Here is a 13,732-nt window from a genome sequence, read left to right on the forward strand (position 1 = left end):
TTTAAACTGGTCCTTATGACCAGTGACCCCCTAGCATATGAATTATTAAACTGGTCCTTATGACCAGTGACCCCCTAGCATATGAATTATTAAACTGGTCCTTATGACCAGTGACCCCCTAGCTTATGAATTATTAAACTGGTCTTATATAAAATGTTCTAATGTCATTTATAAGGCTAAAAAAACCTATACTACATGTTTAGAAGTTAGATTATGTTGGTAACATTAACTTTAAAGGGAATATAACCTCTCGTATTTCTGTCGCCCTCCGAGGGTTCCAATATTTGTCCGCTGCCTCCCATGGCTTTTCACACCTGCGGCGCTGATAATCGCTGATTGTGAAGGGAATAAAGGAAATTGATGGGGTCTTCCATAAAGAACGTGTTGGAGGTTCTATTCCCTTTAAACGTATTCAAAATAGTTAACTTTATTTTACGAGTACCACAAGAATAGTACAATATAGTACTATCTCACCTAAGACTACTACCATAGCCTAGAAGACCCTCGTAATTTACCGTATTATCTCTCTTTCTCTAGGCCCTCTAACTCCAGAGTCTCCGGTCCGTTACCGAGTAGCCAGGTAGCCTACCGTACTCCAGGGAAAGCGAGACTAGAGGATTGAGGGTTTGAGGCCAGAGGGGGGTTAAAGAGCTCGACTCGTTCGAGAGATGCGAGCGAAGGGACTCTACATAAAACCTCGACGTGCGGCCGCAGCGGTAGTAAGCGGAGTCGCTGTAAATATAAATCCAGTGAATAGGGAAATCAAAATTGATATAAACCTTAAAGGGAATAGAACCTCCAACGCGTTCTTTATGGAAGACCCCATCAATTTCCTTTATTCCCTTCACAATCAGCGATTATCAGCGCCGCCGGTGTGATAAGCCATGGGAAGCAGCGGACGATATTGGAACCCTTGGAGGCCGACAGAAATACCAGAGGTTATATTCCCTTTAAATCATATGTAACATAATTACTCATAAGTATGCCACTGTACCTTTACTCCATTCAAAAATCTTCACTAACAGTTTGTTTCACCACGAACCAGTAAAAAGGTGGACTACGTTAGATTTTAACCTTTTTATTCATCCTAGTAATTTTGGGAGTCACACTATTGGCTACTAACATATTTATATAAGCCAATGGAAAACCTCTATATTGAGAAGGAATTTTTTGCGTCGGAATTTTAGTCAGCCCAATGTAGCTTTATTGAAATTTATAAACTCGCTCGGTTTGTGCGGATGAAGTTAAATACTGAGTAGTTTAGAAAAAGAAAACTTGGGGAAAATGACTAATACGGTTCGGTTCAGAGATAACTTTCCGAAAATGGAACAAGTCGTCGAAGTGGGATATTCCACCAGCGTTTTTAAAACCCATACCAAGCCTAGAAGAGTTAGGCCTAGGGTCAAAAGAATCTGCAAAGACTTTGTAGATGCCCCAGAAAAGCTCAACCTGAATTTCAACCATTTTTTCAATAAACCCACTTCTTTTATTTGACAATGCAAATTTATTTTAGAACCTGAGTCTCCGAAAACTTTATTAATTGCATTAACAGCACTTGACAGTATATTGTAGTTCATTTAAGCTCCTAAGCCTTGGTTGTTCAAACCGGTTTGTTTACTAAAATACTGCCGTGATTTGCGCAAAGGCATTAACGACCATTTTTGACATTTTAATGTTTTAGTTTTATCTGGGTAAGTTGGTGGTGCTGATTCTGAATCTGAAATTAGTTTGTTTCTAGCCCTCTTGGGTTTTAAGATATACGCTTGTCACAAAAGCATTATTTCGGTACTTTCACGGAACTACTTCGCAAATAGGCATTAAGCGCCATCCTTTACTTAGCACAAAAGCATTTTATGGGTTTATCCAATCAGCATTAAATGCTTTTGTGCGAATAATTTAAGTAATATGAGATTACATTTAAATAATTTGCGCAAAAGCATTATTGCCTTTGTGAACATTTAAAACTCAAAAAATACCATGCACATTCGGAATTTAACTTAAAAAGCGGGATAAAGGAACCGCTAGTTTCAATCAGGAACTATAAATTTAAAAAGAGCAGAAAAAATACTACTAGATAGGATATTTTCCAGAAAATTCTGAGGGAAAGTTTTTCATTGATAAAAAAAAGCAACAAAACTGAGTTTTTCTTAAAATGACGTTTTGGTTGTTAATGCCTTTGTGCAAATCACGGCAGAATAATGGCCGTCGGTTTATCAGAAGTAGAGCTAATTGAGCGACGGCATTATCGGTATTTGAGATTCGATGACGTCAAATATTACATCAAATATGACGTCAAATATTACGTAGGGTATGGATGACGCAATATCTGTGAAACAAACCGTTAGTGAAGAAATAGAGCTAGTGGCATACTTATGAGTAATTATGTTACATATGCTTAAATTAATAGGTCATCTCCTATTATTTGGAATTATTAAACTGGTCACCTTCTGTTTTTTTTTGTTATTATTTCGAATTAATAAACTGGACACGGTGACCAGTGACCCCCCAAATTTTGAATAAATAAACTGGTCTGAGCAATTAATTAACTGGTCTTTGACCACCTGACCACCGTTATTTCCAAGGCTGGTTCGCAAGCGATTTCGCCTGTGAATTTTCGCGCACGCGCCCATGCGCCATGACTTCCATTCTATTTAAGTCACGCGACGCGACGCTATTTGCCAGCGAAATTTCGCGCTATGTGTGCATCCGCCTTTACTACGCCCCCTTTGGTTTGCCATTTGAAACCTAGAAAGGTTGTGGCTAAAGCAGACGATATTAGTTTTTCCTCAGCGTTATTCGTAAATTTGACTTAATAAATAATGATACTTGTATTTTAATATAATTTTTGCATCGTTTGCTTATAAAAACGTTTCTTATGACTTTTTAATTTGTCTGTAGCAGACGCTAGATAATCGGCGCTACCTCGGAGAAGCTAGCGCCGTTACCCCACCTATATAGACTCGTTTTGGTCGCGAATACTATATATGAATCATGACTCCCAATGGCATTATGAATTCCGGGGCTATTACAAAAATGGGATTTTCGGCAGTTGGATTTTAGAAACAATGCTTGAAGGTTTTCTATAAAAAATCACATCAACAACAATAATAATATTAATAATAATAATAGTCCTAGTCCTAGTCCTAGATAGAGATTAGAACTTTTCCATTCTCGTTATTCACTGGAAGCAAAATCCGAATAGGATATTCTGGTGAGAACTCGCTGTTTTTAATGAGAGTCAGAAATAGCGCCTTCTTAGAAACCGGCTGATCACAACTGAGTAATGATATATTTTGGAACCTTTTTTCGGCATTACTACTATTATTTTGCAGCAATTAATTCCTTATTCTCACCATATTCAATTAGAGGGTTATACTCGGTGCGCACTCTTATAAATTAAAAATCCATATACGCGCTCTGTCATTAGAGAAAATGAACAATGAAGTGTCGACAAATTCGGAATGAGACGACAACCCTGTAATTTCGAAATGGCCAAACGATATAATAGAATTTGCGCGCCGTATTTATTACCCAAACACTCGTGGTTTTATTATCTTTTACTTTGCGGTAACTTATTATTAAAAACTCGTTTTTCCAGCTGTGAAGAATTGAAATAAAAGGTGTGAAAATACGTATGTTTCGACGAAAATTATGCCCAAAATAAAGCTTGTAATTTTCGAACTTCTACGTTCTATATAATATCAATAACAGGGTGACCATTCTTCCCTTATTTTCCTATAATTTAACCATTTTTCATATAATTAGATATTATTTGGTATTTCGTGCGGGTTTTTTTTTTAATTTCCCGCGTACCTAGTTCGCTTTTCGTAATACAGATGGCGCTCAATGTAATAAATCCTTTTGATAAAATGTAAACTGCTTCTATAAACGAGTCCAAAGAACTGCACTAAACGGAATTAAGAATATCATCAAGTTTCTTTTATATTAAAACAAATTTAAATTTTATGCAAATTTCCCTATATGTTCCTATGTAATCAAAGAAAATACTCCTATATTATCCTATAAATCGACTGTTGAATTTCCTATATTCCTATAACTTTTTGGGGGTTTTCAGTGGTCACCCTGCAATAATGTGTTTATTACTAATTAGAGAGAATGACTATGTGAAGATGATCCACGGGCATCATGATCTAATTTTCCCTTGGCACGAGAGGTGTGAAGGAAACACGTCCCTGGCGTGAGCTACAAGGGCGTCAGAAGACGTAAGTATTAGGGAACCAATTAGATACCTGGCTAATTTTATTTTTGTAGCGGGAGGAGCTTCCTAAATACATATTCGCGACCGAAATCTATCGCTACACCCCCGTTGGTTCGCCATTGAAACCTAGAAAGGTAGCGGCTAAAGCAAACGCTATTAGTTTTTCCTCATCGTTATTCGTAAATTTGACATTATGAATAGTGATACTTGCTTTTTAATATAATCGTTGGCTTATATTTTGATAAGCTATTTAAAAAAAAACGTTCTTATGACTTTTTAATTTGTCTGTAGCACAGTAGCAGACGCTAGATCATGCGCGCAGCCTCGGAGAAGCTAGCGCCGTTACGCCACCTAGACTCGTTTCGGTCGCGAATAAGTAAAGCTGAATTATTTCAATTCCCGGAAAAAATTCCTGCGTTATAAACCACTCTTCCACATTTAACAATAAAAGTAAATAACTTAAATTAGTGTAACAGATGCAGCCTTGTTTGTGAATTTTATTTTGGTCTACATAGATGAACATTTATATCTCTGCTACCGAGGACAAATTAGTAATTTGATTCTCCTAGTTACCAAAGTGTTGATCGAAATAAATACGACTAAAAACGGTTTGTGGTCTCAAGATAATTATCTTATATTATTTATAAGAAAATAAAAAAACAATAATTATGACACCATTCTAAATATCCCCTGTAAGCTGTTGTGACTCGATCTATTTAAAGGAAATAGCTATAGAAAAACAGCTACATGTAAGCCTAAACTAATCATCAAATTTGTAATTAAAAATTGAACAATTTGTTTTAAAGACGTTAAAAACGGTTAAATGTTTCTACACGGGGAGAAAGGTTAATTTACAGAGCTAAATTGAACGTACTGTATTAACTTGTTCATTAGTTTAGAAATATCTCGTAAGTAGTGCTTAAAAATTTATTGAGGCCGTCATGAAGCCATGAAACCTCCATCGGTCTCCCTCTCTTTCTCAGATCCATTTTTGGATAAGAGAGAAGTCGATCCGCCTCCTTGTTGCAATTAATTTTTCACCAACATCGTGCCGTTACGAAGAAGAGATTCCCGGAGCTAATGCCACGATAATTCCCGCGTCTAGATAAAATTAAAAAGAAATACAACGCTCATTAATAATTTCTCTTACCTCAATTCCTCCCAGAGATGACTATATTTTCCAGATTCAACCTAAATCTTTCCCTCGGATATCAATAAAGACCACCAACGATTAAGGATGAGGACCAGTACAGCCACTTTCCAACGCGGATTCGGATGTTTTACAATGAGCGTACAGCGTTACAAAAATACATTTTTTTTTAATATTGTGCATACCACTGGTAAATAATGGCAAATCACGGAATATGGTAAATCCAAAGAGGTAGAATATAAACTAGAGATACAAATAAATCTGGGATTCACTGGACACGTTTTAATTGAGTAGGATAATTAGGCTTAAGTTTCAACTTTACCCAATCGTGTTGGTGCCATCTGTTTCTATAAGCAGACACTTTTGCAAAATATATTAAGGTTTAGTTTTACAATAACACAATAGATGGCGTCAGCACGATTTGATTAGGTTAATTTATTAGCCCTAACTCTCCAACTCAACAAATACTGTCCCGCGAAATGGTAGGTCCTGGAAGAAGGATTTGTATCTCTATTTATTCTACATCATTGGGTAAATCATGGGAAATACGGTAAATATTGGTCTATACATAAGTCTAACATAAAAACTGAATAATAGATGTTACATTTTATTTTCATTACTCTACAAGTCTGTTCTAAATCTAAAGGTTTTATATCCATAAATGTTGGTTTAAACTTTAAATACTGTAAATAAATCATGAAACTAAATTATTTACCATTATTTACCACTTTTCTAATTTTATATTATAACGTTATTAACCATTTTTTAGGGTAACCAAGAACGCCTAGAAGTAACTAAGAACAATTAAAAATATTAAATGCTGGTACCATTTAGATATACCATGGTTATACTTCTCAAACTCAGGGAATACGAGTTTCAATAATATCTGACACATGCGCAGTTAGACAAAAAAGCAGACACCTCGGTGACCTATGACGTCAGCTTCATTTTATAGGAAATTATAACAGTAATTTTTAAGTAAATATAGAAAATTATAGGAACGTTCAGGTGAATTTATAGGAAATTTTCTGAACGTTCAGGTGAATTTATAGGAAATGATAGGAATAATTTAATAAAGATAAAACAACTGCTTTTAAAGGAACTTTGGTTCAATAGTAATATTACATTTAATATGAAAACATGTTACATCACAGACCTTATGACTAGACAAATGTATTAAAGTAATATTACATTTTCATTTTAAAACAGCAGCCAGCCGTAAAAAGCCGATGATATTAGGGTTTTATTAAAAGACTGGCTGTTTTTGAACTCCTTCTATCGAACTTTAAAACTATATTGAAATCAAAGCGCGAAGTACGAAAATATAGAAAAATTGTCAAATTATAGGAAGTTAGAGGAAAACAATCGAAATATAGGAAAAATAATAAAATGTAGGAAGTGTGGTCACCCTGCAGCTTAGTTATTTTTAAAGCCCGATAGATGACGATGCGGTTATTGACTGGCGCCCACTAGTCGTGGTAAATAGAGACTATAATGATATAAAGAAATTAAAATAAAACACAAATTTGCATGAATCGTTTTTATTTTAAAATTAAATTTAAGACATCTAATTTAACATGTCTTTACCTTAATTTTATAGAAAAAAATTATTCGCGCAACTAATGATGATGATTTTTTCATATTTTTTAACATTAGCATGAAGGTCCATGCGTTTGTTAACTTAAGCAAAAGTGACATAATTCACTATTGACTTAACTTAATTCTATAAATAATTTATTATTTTTACCATTTTTGTCATTATTATAAATCATAATACTTAAGTCAGCGAATGCAAATTAAAAAAAATATATTTTTCCATTTTTGAATTTTCAACAGAAGCGGGTAAAAAATATTCCACTTTTGCACTTTCCAGATGGCGCTACAGACAACTTTTTAGGCCGTTTCGATTCTGAGAAGTGTAACAAGCTATCTAGTTAATAAATTGTTATATTTTTTTTATTACAGGAATTTGCGACTGAAAACTATCGGTACGCCCCTCATTATTCGTAAATTTGACTTTATAAATATTGATACTTTCATTTTAATATAATTTTTGTTTAAGAAAAGGTGTTCTTATGACTTATTAATTTGTTTGTAGTAGACGCTAGATCATAAATTAGGCGCAATCTCGGAGAAGCTAACGCCGTCATGCCACCTAGATTCGTTTCGGTCGCGAATGGCTTTTTATAAATCGCGGATCGGTGGCGCCATCTGACGTCAGATTACAAAAGCAACAGTATTTCGGTTTTTTTTAAAGTTTATTACAGTTTTAACGAAATACGCTGTTCTAACTTCTTCACTTTAATATTTGAATAATGTATTTATTTATAATTGGGGATAATGACCTGTTGATACGATATTTATTGTTCCTATCATTACATCTCACGGTATGCCAGTGTGCCCTCTCAATAAAATCGTTCCGGTATGTCATTGGTTGCCTAATACTTTACGTCTTCCGACGCGATTAAAAACATAGGTGAGTGGAGTTTTCCCTCTTGAAGACGAAAAACGAGACATAGTGTGGGACAATGCAATATTGTACTCAAAAATGTATAAATTTATATTTCGAATCAATAAACGAATAATAATAAATAAACACGTTCTTGTTTATCCAAATGAGTTTCGATGCATGACATACAAAACATCAATACACCCAAAATATGAAATTGGGATAATTGCATCTAACTGTAATACACAATAGGGAGCTAACAGTTCTACACACAAGACCTCAGCCATGCTTTTTCCTATGGTAAAAATTATACCCAGCTACGGAGTGTTAGTTCCATATTATTTAAATTTCGTAAGTTTTAAGCTTTACCTTTTTCACCGTTTAGATTCTATGTCTTACCGGAATGGGTTCATTCAACCAGGAAATTATGTATACACTTGGAATGGCAAAGGAAGACTATAGTTGACCAGATGATACTCATAGAAACGGGCGTGGTCTACCGCAGGTATTTCGCTCGCGACGTGCTAAGCTAGACTCGGCTCCTAGTCAGCATTAAGCCTTGTCTCGAAAAGAAATTCACTTATAGCTTTAATCTTTCTTCTAACCATATAAATTTGTTTCCCTAAGAACATGACAAATTATTCTAGATCTGTGTGAGAACTAATCGGGGTTTATTATATGAATTTTCTGGTCAGTGTATTTTCCGAGTGAGTGTCCTTCATTTTATTTCCACATCGCGGCTCTTTAGCCACGGCAGCCAGATAAGGAAATGTAAAAAACGCGTATACATTTGACGTAATTTAAGCCTCGCCCAGACGCATTATTTCAGATTAGACGAATTGCATTTCTTAGGTTAACAATAGGCCCTTAAATAAAACATCTTCAAGGAAATCGCAAAGAAGTAATATAGTGCTTGTTGAAATAATGGAAACTTTTCACCTGTAAACAAAACGTCGTGTTTTTGCTAAGCATGAATATGTCAAAAACAGCTACCTGGTTAAAAGGGAACGCTTGTTACGTACCGTACAGGTGACAAGTTTCCATTACTTAAACAAACCCTTTATAAATAGGGTCATGCAGGTCCTGACTCTCGGAAATATTACCTCTTGGCCATTTCCTTGAAGATGTTTTATTGAAGGGTCTTTTCTGTATAAACAACCTCCTGAAAAGTGATAACACTGGCATCAGTCACCTTCACTTCATCTAACTCACCCGTCTAAATATCAGATCTAAAGTCAGGAAACACAGTCACGTGGTATAATAACGAAGAATTAGCCTGCTGGCATTTTTTTTGTTACTACGGTATCTGCTATCATACGTTCTCCACGCGAATATTTGTTGGGAGGTTCTGTCCGATGGGCCGATAAGCCGGAGAATTAAGCCCCCGAGTAAAAACTATAATTAAAAGTACGTTGTCTTAGAGGAGAACTCCGTTTGAAAAATGATTCTTGTAAAATAATTTATAAACCCGCGAAAGGCGGGCCATCCGACTAGGCCTGATGAGTCTTTGGTGGAGCTACAAAATTGTGTGTTTTGAGAATCAGAAAGTCACGTGATGGAAGGGGAGGAGCTACCTGAAATTGTACCCGAATTTTTCAAGTTAATCTGTAGACCTTTATGCCACTCAAGTTCGCCACGAGCTACTGGTGAGCAAAGACTATATATACGCTTCGCTTTCTAGACAGGCGTGTTCCTAGGAAAAACCTGTTAACACCTCTGTAGCACTGTAAAAGCTGGGGTAATATTTTGACCAGCGTCGAGATGGAGCCACAATCGGTATGCAAGTTGAGCCATAGAACACGCCTGTCTAGTAAGCGAAGCGTATATATAGTATTTGCTGGTGAGGGATTCCGAGGGAAAGGAAATATGCTTTAAAATATCCTATCCGTAAAATTAGAATAACTGAATAAAATCTGTACACTACTATTGAATCTTCACGTTTAATTTTATTGTATCATTTCTGAAATTCTGATGAAATATTAGGTTATTATTAGAAATAATAGACGCTTGAATCTTGGAGGAGAGAAGGGGTTCCTGGAGGGGAAAATATGAAAACCATAGCTCGGGACGTTTTTTTTTGGTCGGACTCTCTTTAAATGCTGCCACAATTGAAGGGAATTTGGAACTATATTATTATTTTTTTCCTATTTGACCTTGACCCAAAAATATGGGTATTCTGCAAGTAATTTTGTGAAAACCTCATTGAATTTAAATAGTGGCCAAACTGAACATTTCGCGCAATGGACAGCAGAACTCAGTAATGGTGGGCTTCTATGCTTAAAGAAGAAAGCATACGATTTGATTAAAAAATTAATGACATTTTTAAACTATATTAAAAAAGGAAAATAATCCTGGAAAAGATAGAGTGGAAATAGTCTTAGATAATTTCATTTGTTAAAAATACCTTTTTAGAATTATGGAGTAAAAATGAACACACAGATACTGCCTTGAAAATGGCTTGCAAAATATATTTAAATTGTTTAGGAAAAGGTTTCGTAAACAAATGTAAAACGGAATTTCAAATGATCAAACGAGCTTCGCTTAAAACAGTTAGTCTAAGAAAGGAAATGAAGAATCAAAAACAATGCCCAAAATGTCGTGAAAATGAGTGTGAAACTAAAAGCACTGCAAAAAAACCTAAAGTTACTAAAACTAAGAAGGTGTTACAGGGCTTTCTATCATAAGCAACAGGATTAGATTATGACTATGATATTGCGATAAGGTATTCCTATATAAAAGCACACTCAAATAAGTACAAATTTTAAATTTAATGTTCCTATTTTAATGCGAATTAAGTTAGCGAAAATTGAATATTCCTGTGATATTGTATTCTAAATTCAATTTAAGTAAATTAAGTCATTTTTGTACGAATTAAACTTTATTGCTGATTTAACTATAACTGCGGGTTTTGCCTAGTACTAATGAATTAATTTGTAAAAGTTTTAATATTTAAACTAACGCATAAAAGACCGTTGGGCATTCCTAAGCCTTGTGTGATCTAAAACCGTCTTCCAAATGTGCAGTCGACTAATTCTAATTTTTTAATAAATTTTTCCACAGCTAGATGCTACTTAAGTCCTAGTATCCGACCAAAAATTACCGCCCCTGCCTTCCCCCTGTCCCGCGCTCGGGTACCTATCGCCTATGCTCTTGGTATTATATTTTACCCTCCAGGAACCCCTTCTCTCCTCCAAGCTTGAATAAAACATCTTCAAGGAAATTGCCAAGAATAAATATTTCCGAGAGCCAGGATCTGAGAGTTACCGTTTATTTAGTGCTTGTTCAAATAATGAAAACTTTTGACTTGTACAGTGTGCAACAAGTGTTTCCTTTTATCCAGGTAGCTTTTTTTTTACATATTAAGGCTTAGCAAAAACATGACGTTCTATTTACAGGTGAAAAGTTTCCATAATTTCAAGAAGCACGATATAAACAGTACTTTGCAGGTCCTGGATCTTGGAAATATTAACTCTAGGCAATTTCCTTGAAGATGTTTTATTGAAACGTCTATTAAGACCAATAATGATGTGTTTTATAATATAATATTTTATTTAATAACAATATGTTTTATAAAATTTGTTAAATGACTTTTGGGGGCAAAAAACTGTAGCTCTAATGAGATTTTTCTCAACACAAAAATCCCTGTTGTGTGCTGATCTGTCCATAAACGATCTTGATGGTTTTTACCCTCTATAGATACAAATTTTATTGTTTCTCTTAAATGTTAATTGGAGTTCTTTTAAAAATTTCCATGCAATTTCATTGTTTTTCGTTTTATTTTATTGCCACACAAGACACAGGTTCCAATAAGTGTAAGCACATTATATTTTCTGTAAATAAAATTCTATTATTATTGTTATTTAGTGTTGTATTAAATTGTTAATAGATAGTTTCAGCATGGACCTAATAGTATGTCAATGGTTTCAGAAACTTATGAAAATGAACGTCGACGAATCGACGTTGGAACCACGCTCCCTTCGTCCTTAGTTTAAAATTTAGGCAGAAGTATCGCCGTCTACCGACCGAGTTTTTTATTGAATATGTGAAAGCTGTCTGCTCATTCAAAATTATCCCTGTATAACAGCGGAAAGCTTAAGTCTAAAAGCTTTTAAATGGAAAAGTAGTTTGCTATTTCCTTACATATTTACTGCCGTGATTTGCACAAAGGCATTAACGACCAAAACGTCATTTTAAGAAAAACTCAGTTTTGTTGCTTTTTTTTATCAATGAAAAACTTTCCCTCAGAATTTTCGGGAAAATATCCTATCTAGTAGTATTTTTTCTGCTCTTTTTAAATTTATAGTTCCTGATTGAAACTAGCGGTTCCTTTATCCCGCTTTTTAAGTTAAATTCCGATGTTCATGGTATTTTTTGAGTTTTAAATGTTCACAAAGGCAATAATGCTTTTGCGCAAATTATTTAAAGGTAATCTCATATTACTTAAATTATTCGCACAAAAGCATTTAATGCTGATTGGATAAACCCATAAAATGCTTTTGTGCTAAGTAAAGGATGGCGCTTAATGCCTATTTGCGAAGTAGTTCCGTGAAAGTACCGAAATAATGCTTTTGTGACAAGCGTATATCTTAAAACCTAAGAGGGCTAGAAACAAACTAATTTCAGATTCAGAATCAGCACCACCAACTTACCCAGATAAAACTAAAACATTAAAATGTCAAAAATGGTCGTTAATGCCTTTGTGCAAATCACGGCAGTTTAGTTGACAAGTATTAAAATAAATGGCACAATTTTTTCTAAGCATGAAACATATGGCTCATGATTTTAAATTCAATGTATTGAGTTAACACCTCACTCCTTTCGCGCTCATTTAATGAAAGTGGTCACAGTGGGGCTTCTCTCGTTTGCGCTGAATCATGAACAGTGTATCCACATTCCATGGCTGAAATAATCGACGAAAAATGCACTCGTCTCCTTTCCCTCTCTATCGACAGAAGATAACAGAGCTTCGCTTCTCTCTTTTCCATTTGAAAGAAGAATTTGGCGCACGCTTCAATTGATATTTGCTGTTTCAGTATTTTTGAACTCCATAATTTACCAATGATGGGCAAAACCATATTTTGGAGCTCGCGCTCCTCTCGTTTCTAATGCCAGCTAATAGGCGCTTAATAGGAGCACAATAAGTGTACCCCACTTTATAAATCCTGAAATAAAGTATATTATATAAAGTAAAACCTCTTCAAGAAAAACACTAAGAAGTAACATAAGGCTGGACCTGCAAGTTACTGTTTATATGGTGCTTGTTGAAATAATGGAAACTTTTCACCTGTACAGTATACAACAAGTGTTTCCTTTTAACCAGGTAGTTTTTTTTAGCTATTAAGGCTAAGCCATAACACAACGTTCTGTTTACAGGTGAAAAGTTTCCATTATTTCAACAACCACTATATAAACAGTAACTTGCATGTTCTGGCTCTCGGAAATATTTCTTCTTGGCGATTTCCTTGAAGATGTTTTATTTAAGCGCCTATACTATAGGACATCTTTGAAGAGCGTATCGCGCCAATCTGTGTAATTTACTGCTCAAATTCTCCTCTGCTTGAAATAACAAAGGATCCTATATGTTAAAAGGATAGGTAGCCCTCCGGCCAACCCGTGTTTTCAAAACGCTGGCAGCGCCGTCGATTATAAGAGAGTGTCTAAACGTGCGACGTCTTGTTTCTATTCTCTCAAGGACAAATTTTGGCGGAGTACCTCCATGTTTTGTCCTTGAAGGAACCTAAAGATGGATTCTCTATCGCGCATGACCCACCGACAGAGCTGCCATTTTTGTCCCTCGCCTCATATCCTTCTAACATATAAGGCGAAAACTATTCGCTAGTTTTGGAGTAATTTTTAGGAAACAGCGAGCAACTTCAAAATACAGTTTGGGTGTTATTCTACGGAAGAAGTTGGT

The sequence above is a fragment of the Leiobunum rupestre genome, chromosome 1, assembly GCF_980474605.1.
Source record: "Leiobunum rupestre chromosome 1, qqLeiRupe1.1.hap1, whole genome shotgun sequence".
In the NCBI taxonomy this organism is placed as follows: Eukaryota; Metazoa; Arthropoda; class Arachnida; order Opiliones; family Sclerosomatidae; genus Leiobunum; species Leiobunum rupestre.